Source organism: Mus musculus, chromosome 6 (genome assembly GCF_000001635.26).
Source record: "Mus musculus strain C57BL/6J chromosome 6, GRCm38.p6 C57BL/6J".
NCBI classification, from domain to species: domain Eukaryota; kingdom Metazoa; phylum Chordata; class Mammalia; order Rodentia; family Muridae; genus Mus; species Mus musculus.
Genome location: NC_000072.6, coordinates 53,491,945 through 53,504,751, shown reverse-complemented (window position 1 = coordinate 53,504,751; position 12,807 = coordinate 53,491,945). Strand labels below are relative to the sequence as shown.

The 12,807-nt window shown below is 44.6% G+C and overlaps 1 protein-coding gene and 1 long non-coding RNA gene across 5 annotated transcripts in view; both read right to left on the bottom strand.

Moving 5' to 3' along the window:
• Positions 1-12,807, bottom strand: part of Creb5 (cAMP responsive element binding protein 5) — a 413,139-nt gene that overhangs the window by 195,613 nt on the left and 204,719 nt on the right. The gene's annotated exons all lie outside the window — the stretch shown is intronic.
• Gm38814 lies at positions 6,474-11,215 on the bottom strand. The gene is made up of 2 exons (XR_869096.1): positions 11,161-11,215; positions 6,474-11,122 (listed from the first exon to the last, which is right to left on the bottom strand). It is a non-coding gene; the product is annotated as a predicted gene, 38814 (long non-coding RNA).

Here is a 12,807-nt window from a genome sequence, read left to right as displayed (position 1 = left end):
CCTCCCTCCAGTTCCCACTCGTTCCTTGTTTCTTTCTTGTGTTTAAAATTGGGATCAGGGGGTCTGAAGCCCCATAGGAGGAAGAGTACCCCCAGAGATCCTTGGAACTAAAACACCATTCAAAGAAACACAAGGTAGAACTTGTGGTTCTAACTGAATGTGTAGCAGAGGATAGCCTAGTCAGTCATCAAGGGGAGGAGAGGCCCTAGGTCCTGTGAAGGTTCTATGCCCCAGTATAGGGAAATGCCAGGACTGGGAATGGGAGTGGGTGGGTTGGGGAGCAGGAGGAGGGGTAGGGTAAAGGGGATTTTCAGAAGGGAAACTAGGAAAGGGGATAACATTTGAAATGTAAATAAAGAAAATATATAATAAAAATATGAAACTGAAAAAAATAAAAAAATAAAATAAAATAAAGTTGTGATCAGACATCCCAGTTTTGGGGAATCAATTTTCAATCTAGAGAAGACTGGCTTCAAATGTGGCATTTCATTACTACTTCTAAACACCTGGGAAGCTGACTGCTACTGTTATTCCCCCCCCCCCTTTTTTTCAGGTAAAATAAAACCATGAGCAGCTAACTCCCTTGACCAGGGGCTCAGCGCAGAGCCCATATTTCGACTGCAGGCACTTGAAGAACCCACACTTCTCGAGATAAAAGTTATCACATGAAGAACATTTGTACACTTAACAAAAATTAGTTTCCTCAAATAATAATCTCTTCAAATCTTTGAAAGAAACCTAAAAAGTTTAACTTATTCTAAATTTAAAAAAAAATCTAAAAGGCTGCAAAAGATATATCCCACACCTCTTAGGTTACCTATATCTCTCCCCAAGCTAACTTGTTATTTTGAAAATGATCATTTCGTCAAGCCCAGTTTGGAATTACAGATACTTGATGCAAAAAAAAAAAAAAAAAAAAAAAAAAAAGCAAACCACAGTCAAGCCTGTCTTGGGTTCCTATTGGCAGTGATAACACATCATGACCAAAAGCAGCCTTAGAAGGAAAGAGTTTATTTCATATTACAGCTTTTGGTCTCTCATCCAGGAAAGTCAGGGCAGGAAGTCAAGACATGAACTGTATTCAAGAACTGAGGCAGAGGACATTGGCTTGCTTCTCATGACTTGCTTGGATGGCTTGCTTACAGTACCCAGGACTATCTGCCACAGTAAGTCAGGCCCGCCTACAATCAGGTAAATGTCCCACTGGTCAATCTGGTGGGAGCATTTTCTCATTAAGGTTTCCTTTTCTCAAATGATTACAGCCTGTGTCAAGTTGACAAGAAACTAGCCAGCACGATATCTTATCTTTATTTTTTTTAAAAGTAGTCCATGCAACAAACTTCAAAATAAAAATTTATAAAAATTTTAACATGAAATCTGTACTATTTTACATGTTTCTGTATGCCAAGCAAGCATTCCACCCACTGAGCTGCATTCCCAGGCTGGAAATGTCATGTTTGTTCTTAGGATGCTTCTGATTCTTTCAGGGTAAATGCAGGGAGTCTAGATGTAGGGTGTTTTGACTGAAGAGGGAAGTATCTTGCTCTGGTATGCAATGTTGGGAGAGGTAGGAATCAGGAAGGAAATCATTTTCTTTTGTGACCTTCAACATTTTTCATTATAGCAGGCAGTGAGGCAGAAGGCATGTGCCTAGAAGAGATATTCACTACAAGGGCATTCCTTGGATTTTCCACACACACTCTCTACTAAGTGATGGATGGGTTTGGATAATACTTCTAGTCTAGACCCAAGCTATGGACCCTTTAGGACAACTTGAAGCTAGAGTGGCTGAGTTCAAATCCCACATCTATTATTTACTACCTGTGAAAGGCACAGTGGGGTTGAAAGAGTTGAAGGAGGAGGAGTTGGAGGAGGAGGAGGAATTGGAGGAGGAGGAGGAGGAGGAGGAGGAGGAGGAAGGAAGAGGAGAGAGACAGAGACACACAAAGACAGGGAGAGAATATGAATTAATTGTGGAGAGAGTAATGATATTATCCACCTCACAGAAGGATTTAGAGCCTTAACCAAGTTAAATTTAAAAAGCTTAGAACAGGCCTTGGCAACATGCCCAATGAGAGTAGCTATTTTTCATTATTTTAATGAACAAGCCCCTCTATTCCTTTATCTATAAAGTTAAAACAATAAACCTTCGAACAAGAATCAAATTAGATCCCATTTTTTAGTTCTACATAAGTCATAAAATCCTCTGCATGTAGCAAATGCCTGCTGAGGTCTTGGGAGGGGGTTGTACCCTTTGGATTATACTTGCCTTCCTGAGAGCAACGAATTTCCTGTTTCTCATTAAGTCAGGACAGTCATTTATATGCAGCTATCTTGCCCAAGCCTACTGATAGCTTGTTACCCAAGAATCAAAGGGGTTGGCAGTGTTGTCTAGCAAGGAGTGGTGCTTACCAAGGTCTTCTAGACCTCCAGGGGAGGCCTGCAGAGACTCTGCTTACTGGATAAGAGTCATGTCCCAGCCACCTGTGACAGTATCTGTGTATAGATCTAGAACTGGAGCCCTACCTGTCTTGCAGGATTACCGGGGCAGAGCCCACAGGTAGCCTGGAGCTCTAGAAATGCGACAACTGTTTGCTCTGTGGGTGGCTGTTGGGGAAGCCTAGGGCAGCACCAATCCTAACTGCAGAGCTGGATCTGATAAAGATGTAGATATGTTGACTCAGGGCAAAAATGAAAATGAAATGGATTTTTTTCCAGTTTGAATATCATCACTGCTGATCAGGTCAGTAATACCACAGTTGGTAGGAATGCAGGAAACTTTAAAAATACCTCCTCTTCCTTGGTTATAATCCAAACTCCTCCTCCCCCTCCTCCTCCTCACCACCACCACCACCACCATCATCATCATCATAACTAATGACATATGAAGTTTCATTCAATGTCTTTAGGAAGACATGGTGCTACTTCAGACAGTTGTTCCCAGCCCTGTCCCTCTCACTTTACACACCCAGCTTTTATTGCCCCTTTACTGGTCTATACATTTTGTTTCACAGTCAACCTCATTGTCAATTTGGTCACTAAACTTCCCTTCCACATCCACCCTGTAATCCCTTCCACCCTATGCTCAGAAACCAGCCCCCTTTTTATCCCAACGCAGGGCTAGTGAACTTGGGCAAACTATCCCTGTCCTCCCAGCTCATAAGCAACTGCTTCTGTCATCCTTCCTGTTGCTGTGTCACCTTGGTCACATGTTGTCCAAAGGAGTCATTTGATAAATATTCATCAAGTGAATACATAAATATTTGTTGGTGATAATTAACTTGAACTGAGGACTTCTCAGCCCCCATGACAGGCTGGAGTCAGAAATGGAGCACTGCCCTCTTCTCCCCTCAGCCATTCCTTCTGAAGGCCTTTACATAATATCAACTGCCAGGAACTGCTCCCAGCTCCCACTATTAAATCATTAAGCGGTAGAGGAAAGACAGCACCTTCTGAGGCTGAGAACAGGCTGAAACTGTGAGGAAGGGAAGCCCTCATTTGCTCTGAGGCTCAGAGGCGAGAACTGTAGGCTTTATTTTTGTGCTGTTTCTGTCACAAGCCAGTGTGACTTAAACGGCAGACTTCTGAACTGTGTTTTCCCTTCCCGTCCTCACCTCAACACCAGGGGCCTGAGCGTATTTTAATTCACATCCCCAAACTGGTATATAAGGCACAGAAATGAACCAGGATATACATTTGTATATGTGTATTTATGTCTGTGCATACCTGTCCATGTGTGTGCCCGTGCATGTGAAGGATAAAGGGTAGCCTCAGCCATCATTTGTCTCGATATGCCAACCACCTTGTTTATTGAAATAGGCCTCTCATTAGGATCTGGGGTTTAGCAATTGGGCTGGCAGGACATCAAGTCCCAGGGATCTGCCTATCTCTGCCTTCATGGCAAAGGACGTGGTACTACACTTGTCTTGCATTGATACTGGGGGTTCTGACTCAGGGCTTCATGGTTGCTTGGCAACTTCCCCAGCCCCAGGGTGTACTTTTCTTCTGTAAAACCTTAACTGTCCTAAAACCAGATTCCAAGACCCAGATGCGCATTTAGTGCTCATTTGGCGCCCGACCAGGGATGGATGGCCTGTTCATTGGCTACAGTTTTTCTTTTAAATTTTATTATCACTTTTATTTTATTCTTGATGTATCTCCTTTTAGAAATGTCATTAAACATTCTCTATGCTGGCTCCATGTAGCCAAAAGACTTTTCATGGGGGCATTTCCAAACTTTGCCCAGGTGTGTGTTATCACACTGGTGGGCTTCAACACACAATTCCAGTATTCTCAGCATCCCTCCCTCCCCCAGGTCCCAATGTGAGGCTTATTCTAAACTCATTACTGTTTCAGTTGGACGATGATGGGTCCTGAGGAAAATGAGGTCATGACGCCACCCTTTCCATTTAGAGAATGTTCGAAGTTAAGAAACTTTGTTCTCAAATGTAAGGAAAACGACTTCTCTTTTTCATTATTAAAAATGAAATCAATAAGAAGAGGGAGAAAAATATTCCTGGAGATAAGGAAGTTTAGGAAAAACAGAGCTCTTGTTATGCAGAGGGCTGAGGGACTTTCTCCCAAGTGTGACAGGAAGCCCACCTGTGTGACTGAAGTCTGAGTAGGCCAGGAGCATGGAGCCTGCTGGTGGTGGTACTGCTATCTCATGGGAAAGAGAATGAACACACGCAGTCCAGGGCTCATATTCTAGTCACTGGAGACAATAGAAGCTATGTCTTTGCATATTTTAACCAACCAACCACAGGACATTCTGAAAACATGCGTCTTTCTGGGTAATTAAAAAACCATTTCCCCACCACGTGATGAAATCCCAAATGGATAGCACAAATGTCTGCTCTGAGTGAGTTTTCAAATACTACTGGACCAGTTCCTAAGGCATGACGCTCCTGAAGCAGACTTTAACCTCCCACTGGCAAAAGGCCAACGTGGACTACAGGTTGGCCTGGAAGATACACTGGCTTACACTTTCCAAAGATTATCTACAACCTACCATCACGCAGCCCCACGACAAATGACTACAGTGTTAGTAAAGGGGTGCTTTACTAACACTGAAGTTTGACAAGCACATTTCCCAAGACACCTAACACACCTGTGTAGACACTGCAAATACCGGCACACGTGGCATGGCATATCAAACACAGTAGTTCCCAAATCAGATTCAGGTTGGTAATGGCCAGTGTTCAGGGAGAAAAACCACAGTAAATCGAATGGTGCTGAAACTCCCCGAAGCTTGTCATTCAAAAAACTGCTACTCAAAGGTGGCAAGCATTCTTCACTCAGAGAACAAAAAGTTGAAATGATATTCCTGTCTAGGTGCAGTGACTTAATGATATGACACTTATGAGTCACCATAAGCCCTTTGTCGAGAGGACAGGATTTAGCCCTGTACAACGGGAAGGCCAATTCAAGCTGTGTTTCACAGTGACCCCATTTGGTTCCCTACCCTACTGCATCTGGAGCAAGTTATAGAACTCGGATGACTAGCCTTTAGTTTCACATCAGGCATGCTACAGTGAACCTGAGAAATTATTAGAGAGTCACACACCTGCAAATAAAACTCATTTTTGAAATGGAAATGTATATAAAAATATATGTAATATATACATATAACACACACACACACACACACACACACACACACACACACACACACTGTGTTATTTGGATTAAATAAGTAAACAGCACAAAAAATTGAAATAGCATGGTGCCCACTATGTATTAGTGCCATGCTGAGGTACAGAAATCTATTTTCTATTTGACTCCAATGGTCAGGTCTACATTTACCCAATAGGACAGTCTCCCATGGATATCTAAGCTGAGCTAGGGTCCACTGTACAACTCCTGCAGAGAAATAGTGTGTGAAAAGAGTGTTTCTTTTCCAATAATGAATGCATTGGGGAATGAAATAAAATGGCCAATGTTTTCAATCTGTCTTTAAGAAGAAGGGTTAAGTACAAAAATCCCTTTAAACAATAATGGGATTTATGCGTGAAACATTACCCTCTTTGAACATGTTTAGAAAGCGGCTCTCCTTTTTCCCCTCCGACTAATAACAATTCAACATTATTTAACATAATCCTACCGACAGGTAATTTCTGACACAAAATTTATTACTGGTTTGCCCTCTGAGAGCAAGCTTCTCTATTAATGTTTCCTTTAAAAGGCTACAGCATACATTAGATTCTCAAACGGTTTCCCCCATGTTTTCCTTGGAAACTTCTACTTTCTGTGGTATTTCACATTGCCCAACTCTGTTTTAACTGTATCCTTACACACACACACACACACACACACACACACACATTTCCACCAATGCCCGGAGAACACAGTCAGTGTTTAGCATTTTTCTCAACTGTTATTGGGCTTAGCCGTAACTGGATAAACAGCAGCCCTAACATGTCATACACTGCAATGATTCCTTTTCCCTGTCTCTAAGCGAGTACATGACTGACTGAGAAGGAAGGCTTGGCTTTAATACAAGTGTGCTGGGAAATAAGAGAGCTGTAGGTTGCCTTTGTCATTGTCCAAATAGGGCTGGCGAGACGTGCAACTGGTGCCCTGATTGGTGGGTGCTCTGGGCCTTTCACCACGCCAGGCACATGAGTCTTCTCAGAACACAGTTGTGATGCTGACTCATCCCGAGAGATAATCTTGTTCCTGGTGAGTCAGACTGAGGCTAGGTGTTTCCCTACCTGCACGTAACCATACAAGGCCATGGCTATCTGAAGACTTACATCATCTGACCCCAAGAGAAACACGCACCATCTCTGCCTTTTCTCGAGCAGCTCTCCTGGCATCTTGAGCTTGTGGGTTAGGGTTGACATGTGGCATCTTTCTTTTGAAAGGGGTGTGGTCTAGATGGATAATTAGGTCACAAAGTGGTATCAAGATAAAAGGAAGTTAAAAAAAAGTGCCCCCATTAGTTAAGATCCAGTCCTGTGAGATAGGACAGATAAGCACACATTCACATATCTGTCACCCAAGATACAGATCCATCCTATCACTGAAAAATCCCACACTCTGCATCCATGTTATAAACAATTCTGACACGGCTTACACTGAAATCCACCTATAAGTTACTCCATGAACCACCGTGTAATGTATTCTGAACACAATGGGGAGGTTTATTCCTGAGGAAAACTTGGGGTTCCCCAATATCGTCAGAAGGCTGAGGGTGTTTCAGGGGAGAGCTTTGCCTTGCTTTGCCCTAATGGGTAACCTGCTTCTGCGGGAAAACACATGAGGGGTGACCCCTTGGGTACATTCTTAACTTCCCACTCTTCCTCCAAGGTTAAGAAAAAGATGTGCCCCTGCTTACCACCAAGGCCCAGGGGAGAGTCCTGTTCCTCAGCCTCAGTGAACTCTACACAAAAAGAAGCTGAGGATGTGCACAGGCCTTCTCTGCATCTCTCCCTCAACATCACACATGCACGCACACACACACACACACACACACACACACACACACACACACACACACACGAAACAAACCAGAAATTGCCAAGATGGCCGAGGCTTCATAGTGGGCTGAATTCCCAAGACCCCGTGGAAGCCCGCGGTACAAACTCTCCATCCTAAACCTTATCTGAGGTCCCCCACACATTAGGGAAGAGTTAAATGCCTGGGTTCCTGGTCTATGAGCAACTCAGCCATCCATTTTTCATTTGAAAGAATTTCTAAAGGCTGTATTCTTATCTTCAGGAGGCCCTGTAAATGCAGTTCTCGTGTTTTCATTGGGTTTATTTAGCCTGGGGAATTCAAGGCCCTCTGTTTAGGCAGTAAATTTCCCCCTTTGTGTGAATGTATGTGGTTAATATACTTAAAAATCCATCAGGCAGGACTAACAAAAATGCAGCCGCCTTTACACAGCAGTTTTTGGCAAGAATATAGTCACTCAGAATGACTGAGTAGAGCTTCTAATTGAATTGTGGTCACTAAGCCCAATACTATCAACGTCTGTAAAAGCCCAAGCCCGATACCCTGTGCACACACACTTTTCCTTCACCACCTTCTCTCACCCCTGGCCCAGCTGACACAGGCACACAGAAGAACCCCAGGTCGATCAGGAGGCAGGGCCAGAGCATAAACATCCTATGATTGGTTGGCTCTGGGCCTGAAAGGGCCATGTAGAAGACCTGGCAGCAGGGGTCATAGTGACTGGAAGGCCATGGACTTGCAGTAAAAGGTCACCACAAGTCCTAAGTTACCTCTGGGAGGCTTCCAAGCCTTGGATGACCGCCATGTTGACATTTGCTTTTGAATCACATAGTCTAGCACTCTAGCCCTGGGAGTCCCCTCGCCTCCTGCTGTGAGAACTCAGTCTGCGGTTCATTTGCTGACCTTGTATGTTTCCTGCTGTGAAGCCTAGGCCTGCCTCCCTATCTTCCTCTTCTCAGCCAGCTGAGGGCTTCTGGCAGCAAGCAACACACACACACACACACACACACACACACACACACACCACACACACACACACACACACACACACACACACACCCCTCTATAGCTGGGCAGCACTGCTCCTAAAGAGAAAGCTGCACCCCCTCAGCATACCTCACAATCAGGGTGGCCTTAGCTCCCCACTATGAGCCTTTGAAGAGAAGCATGGATGGAAGAGAGGAGTAACCAGCCCTCCTCTACAGCTTCCTCTCAACAAAGACAAAACAGAATTAAGCTAAGAATGCTGTAGGGAGGTTGCGCTCACCAGGTTTAGAGATAGCAAAGCGTTTTCTATAGTCATTGTCTGAACCTGAGACATCCCATCCCCCCAGGTTCATATTTTCAGCATTGCTCTCCTCTGTGTGTGTGTGTGCGTGTGCGTGTGTGTGTGTGTGTGTGTGTGTGTTGTTTATGGAGGCTGTGGAACATTCAGGAGATGATGCCTACAGGGCAGAAGTCAGTTGCTGGGGTGAGCCTTTAAGAGTTGTGTATGAGCTCTGACGTTGGCCTCTGTCTGCTTCTTAGTCTGCTGTAATAGGAAGAGCCCCCACCACACTCTCTAGCTGTGATGAACTGTCCCTGCCAGGATGGACAGGAATCTTCTGAATCCATGAGCCAAGTAAGGATTGTTTTCTGTCAGAGACTGTGGTCACACACACAGTTTAAAAGAAAACAATACTTGTATCCATTGAAGGGATTGGATTCACTTAACAAATATTGTCTCACCCAGGCCCTCAGTAAAGGTAGTGACAGAACAGTATAGTAAGTACCCTTTGCTCAACCTACCCTCTCAATATGTGATGTAAGGGGCAGAAAGAGAATTCTGGGATTGATGAACACCATTGAGCTACCCTGATGGAAATGGGCTCAAAGGCTATTGGACCTAGAAGCAGGTGTGGTCAGGCTCAGAAACTCAACAAGACAGACAACTGCATGCTGTCTAGCAAAAATGACTCTAGAGCCAAGATCAGATTGTCACACAGACCTAGGGCCTAGGAGGAACTAAAATAATGGATGCCATGCCTACGGTATGTATATTTTATTCAAATTAATTAAACTCACACCTTACCCTTCATGAACTGCCATGCTACCTCAGATTGTTACTATTTAGCATGTGTGTCTTGGTGCTGCACTGTGGGAAAAAAGGTATCTAAAGTTGCTCCCTTATTATAGCTAGATATAGCATGATCTGTAAGTAGGTCATAGATTAAGGCTGATCATCGATAACTAATTACTACTGATTAATATTTGTGCCAATAATTATATTATTAGCCCATTAAATTTAGGCCAGTTAAGAAGAAATATTGAGATCCTGTTCTTGTCATATCTGAGTCAGACAATACTTATGCTTACAAGGAGCTGAGGTCCCCGTGTTAATGGTCACTGCCCTAGTGTTGCTCACACATCAACATGTCAAACTGTCAAGATGCCCTGGACCTTGAGGCACTTCTGTACCCAGGCTTGAAAAAAAGCAATGTTCTAGAAGGAATAAACAATGAAATGTGATTTCCTACCATTGTTTTAAGGTCATTGATCCTTGACATTATGTCTGTGACCACAGCTTATTTAATGTGCTGTGGGGGGAGGGAAAGGGGGGACCCAGAGTGGCCGAGACCTGGATGACAGAATGCTGACCTCCAGGGCAAACCTCAGAGCAGCTAAACTTGCCTAGACCCAGCCATGGGCTAGTGAGCAGCTTCTGTAATGGATTAGCTCATTTATGCAGCTGTTTCTCCATACACACACATACACACACATACACACACACACACACACACACACACACACACACACATAAATCCTAAATGGTAAATATAAAGTAAGTTCCAGCAAGAATCTTTCTGGCTTTCACCATTGAAGTGTCCTCTTCATGTCTACTTCCACACCACTCTTGCCAAACCATCACAGCTTGAAGGACATCAACGAGAAACCCATGAACATATGTGATAAGGAACAATGCTCTTAGTCACTTTCTAAAAGGTAATAAAAGCCAAAACACAATGAAGAGAGCGTATAAGTGTGTGGGCATGTGACTGTGTGTGAGTGTGTGTGTGGGTGTGAGAGAGAGAGAGGGGGGGAGGGAGAGGGAGAGAGAGAGAGAGAGAGAGATATCTATATGGCACAAGAGGAAGCCATGTACGACCACTCAGAGCCCTGTGTCATGATTAATAAGCAGAGCTCGCAGCCTGCAACACTGCCCAGGAAACACTGTGTTCTGTGCTGCACAGTGTTTGTTTCAAAGGGCAAGGGCTGGAGAAAAACAAAGGAAGCCAGAGGGAGGAAAAGTAGTTTGGTTTAACTATGCTGTTGAAAGCTCCGGAGAATCATGACCGCAATCTGGCCTTTCATTTTGTTGGGATAATGTTTTCCCAAGTCTACAGGTGCCCACCTTCGGGTAGAGGCTCTTCAAGTAAACATTTATAGTTTTCACAAAGAAAAGGGCATCAAAGCCCCTGCCTTTCCACATAGCCTTTAATATTTGGTCCTCTCATGGGCTCCAAGGAGTACTCTGCCTAAAACTTTGAGATTCTTCCCAGCTGACAGAATTCTAGAGCTAATGGAAGCCAACTCCATCTTCTCCTGGGGCAGCCTGGGTTTATCCTACTGACAAGAAGCCCAGCAGAGACCACACTGACAGTGCCCTGCAGGCTCCTGGACTCACCTCTGCACTGACAGTGCCCTGCAGGCTCCTGGGCTCACCTCTGCACTGACAGTGCCCTGCAGGCTCCTGGGCTCACCTCTGCACTGACAGTGCCCTGCAGGCTCCTGGGCTCACCTCTGCACTGACAGTGCCCTGCAGGCTCCTGGACTCACCTCTGCACTGACAGTGTCCTGCAGGCTCCTGGACTCACCTCTGCACTGACAGTGCCCTGCAGGCTCCTGGGCTCACCTCTGCACTGACAGTGCCCTGCAGGCTCCTGGGCTCACCTCTGCACTGACAGTGCCCTGCAGGCTCCAGGCCACAGTTCTGTACATTGCTGGATTAGTTTCATCCACAGGTTTGATTTCTTCTATATTAAAGACCTGCCTTTATAGCTATAGTTTCTCTGCAAGGAGTTCAACAAGGTGGTTTGAAAAAAAATCAGAGCTTCTGAGTTTGTCTTTAAATGCTAGCTACAGAAAGCATGATCTAAGTTCTCAAAGGATCATAAAATGTGTGATGGGAGAAATCTGCACTTATTTAAAGTATCTTTTTGAAATATGATGGCTGGGGCCAGGAGAGATGGAGGGAGGGAGAAACGGTGGGGGAATGAAAGAGAGAAAGAGAGAGAGAGAGAGAGAGAGAGAGAGAGAGAGAGAGAGAGAGAGAGAGAAAGAGGGGGGGAGGGGAAGGGGAGGGGAGGGGGAGAGGGAAAGGGAGAGGGAGGGGGAGGGAGAGGGAGGGGGAGGGGGAGGGGGAGGGGGAGGGGGAGAGGGAGAGGGAGAGGGAGAGGGAGAGGGAGAGGGAGAGGGAGAGGGAGAGGGAGAGGGAGAGGGAGAGGGAGAGGGAGAGGGAGAGGGAGAGGGAGAGGGAGAGGGAGGAGTCTGTGTTGTAACAGATACAATCTGCATCTACAGAGCCTTAGTAGACTCCTCCTCTGGTTAGGAATGGTTCATAGCCAAGAGGTGGAGGGAAAGTGGACAGGGGACCATACTTGAGTGATGTCAGCTGCTCTCACACAAAGGCTAAACAGATACACCACCTGCTTATGATTTGAATCAAGAGGGCATGGTAGAAACCAACACACCAGGCCTAGATGCATACTGTTCCAGGGGACAACACTGAATTGGTAAGTTTTTTAAAGTTAAAAGTATTTCTATCTATAGTCATGAGAGATGCTGAAGACTAGGATCAAAGATCTCTCATTATGGAGAAAACTGTTCCTTGATGAGAGAAGTTGTCTTTTGGTGGCATTCCATGGACACTCAAATCTTATCAAATATAAAAGTGGCGACTGCTACTTACGGGTCATTCTAACCATTTCCTCTAGACTGGGAACAAAATTATAGGGCAAACAAGGAGTTTGGAATGCTTTTCAAATCTTAACTGAATTGAAATTTGAAGTTCAACTCTGTTGACAGGTAACAAAATGTATCCATCTCAAGTGCATAGGCTCAATTTTCCAAAGGGTAGACACCTTTAACCACTAATACAAAACAAATAGTACATATGGTCAGTCAGTCTTGGGTTCCTTTTCTGGCCAGACCCCTCTCTGACTGCTGCAGATATTTATGCTAGTGTAGAACCCTCTGCCTGTCCTACACTTTCATGTGTGTGCACTCACCCCAAATACATGTGTGTACCCACGGTGGTCATATCAGTTTCGGAACTAGACATTTTTTCTTTTTTATTAGATATTTTCTTTA